The 2107-nt window shown below is 38.6% G+C and overlaps 1 protein-coding gene across 2 annotated transcripts in view; it reads right to left on the bottom strand.

The window, feature by feature from the left end:
* LOC135515759 (serine-rich coiled-coil domain-containing protein 1-like) overlaps positions 1–702 on the bottom strand; it is a 114162-nt gene extending 113460 nt beyond the window's left edge. For both annotated transcript variants that reach the window (XM_064939512.1, XM_064939590.1), the window contains exon 1: positions 502–702. The gene's annotated coding sequence lies outside the window, so the exon portion shown is untranslated. The remainder of the gene's footprint in view (positions 1–501) is intronic.
* Between the last annotated feature and the right edge of the window lie 1405 nt (positions 703–2107).

Genomic DNA, 2107 nt, shown 5'->3' on the forward strand with positions numbered 1-2107 from the left:
TTAGCTAGCTAATTCCATGTTGAAAACACTTGACAGTTGTTGCACTGGTGTATATAATGCCGTAAACGAACTAGCTAACGTTAGGTGCTGTTAGATTGCTATTAAAATGTTAATATGGGTATATTGATACCTAACTAGATGTAAATCTTGATTAACTTCAGCTATTAAAATGTCGCCTATTGTCGCTAGCTAACGTTAGCTAGCTTCAATCTCTGCACGCAGGATAGCAGCTCGATCTGTCAAACGTCAACAATTTTGAAGCTGTACGTGCCCAAACATAATCTCAATGTTATTCTTGGTGAGGACACATTCAACTGGAAAGCCATGGACCAGGCAAGTAATTCAAACCAAATATAGCCATGATACCAAAGTTGCAGACGACTCCTCAAATCTAGTTATCACCGAGCTGTTTTTAGTTGACAAGCAAGGTGCATGTGAGCCCTCGAGACCCGGCGAAAAAGATGCGGCTAACTTAACAAGCTAAACTAGCTAATGTTTTACCTTCAGCTGAATTCCAATGTCCAGGTCGCTCCTTTCAGTGAAAGACGAAGCTGGTCTGAATATAATTAAATCTCTAATGATTCAATATTAACTTAACCATGGTGTGTAAACGCATGAACATCTTACGGAAATAGCAAAACTATAAAAAAAAATATATATATATATATATATATCGCACAAGTGCACCTCAATGACGTGGAATGTCTCTCATCCTCTCTTCCGTATTACACAGACCACGAGCGTGGGTGACGTACACCTCACACCTTCCCTGAAGAGTGAGCCGCATCTTCATGAAGCTGGTGGTGCTTCTGATTCAATTGCTGGCCTGAGGATGCCATTGAGTTATGGATAATGCTGAGTTTATTGTCAAGCAACAGTATGGCCACTAACAAAAATATAATTGTTTAAAAACCTTTTTAAAAGCATTACTTTGTAATAGTGAATTTGCTCTCGAGAAAATATCAACATGCAAGAATAATAAACAGTTGAACAGTGACTTATATGGAGAAATTAGTGTCCATAATCAATTTTCACTATTTTATACCATCTTTTCTTAATTAGTATCTTAATTACAAGTGTGCCGTAATTCAGTCACCCTGTCGTCCAGTCAGGAAACCAAATGATAAAAGCATCTTTATATAACACACACACAGTATGATTGCATAGCTTATTTTCTGTATTGATTTGTTGCTACCATTAATATCTAAGTCCTCATTGATTGGCTAAATACATCTCACAACGCTCTTGGACAGTGATGTAACCTGGGGTCATTGGCTGTTTTGGGTCTTTCAACATCAGGCCACCTCACCAAGGTAACCCAGCCTTACAGAGATGAAGGGTTAAAACCGTCAGTCCTCCCCTGTCTGAGGAAATGGTTCCGCTGCTGTAGTCTGCTGGTACCAATTAGTTTCCAACAACAACACTAGTCAAAACACTGTTAAACATGTAACAGATCAATTTGCACAATAGCGCAAAAAAAAAAAGCTGGATTTCTACAGGAACATTTGTACAGGAAAAATCTTGCAGGACCTTTAGTAGATTTCATAGTCACAAATATCCTACTTTTTTTTTAATGTGGGAATCATGTAGGATATTTGCTCCTGTAAGAAAATCCCCACAATATTCATTGTCACTTTCCTGTAGAAATAGCATGTTCTGCAGGAGTAACAAATCCTGCAGATTCTGCCCCTACAGGACTCCTGAAATAATTTTAGCTGACCCTGTAGGAATATTGATTGATTTTTACCTGAGGTGAAGGATCTTTGAAACTTCCTGCACGATACAACCGATTCCTGCATGAGTCCAAGTCAACTTTACCCTTCAGGATTTCATAAATCCTACAGAATTCCTGCCTCAGAAGTAATTGTGTAGATTACCTGTATAACTTTTGTAAGGGTAGATAAGCTGCAGAGGCAGTAGCATCACATGCTGTTTAATGAGGATGGGTAGATCAGGGTCTGAGTGAGAGAAAGGTCAGTATTTTCCTTGCACTTCACTCTCAGAATGCTCTTTATCTAGAGAACCAATTTCCCAGGAGGGTGACAGATGAGACACATACCATTTATAAAACCTTACTCAAAGTGAACACAAAATTAGCTACACACAA

Source organism: Oncorhynchus masou, chromosome 1 (genome assembly GCF_036934945.1).
Source record: "Oncorhynchus masou masou isolate Uvic2021 chromosome 1, UVic_Omas_1.1, whole genome shotgun sequence".
In the NCBI taxonomy this organism is placed as follows: Eukaryota; Metazoa; Chordata; class Actinopteri; order Salmoniformes; family Salmonidae; genus Oncorhynchus; species Oncorhynchus masou.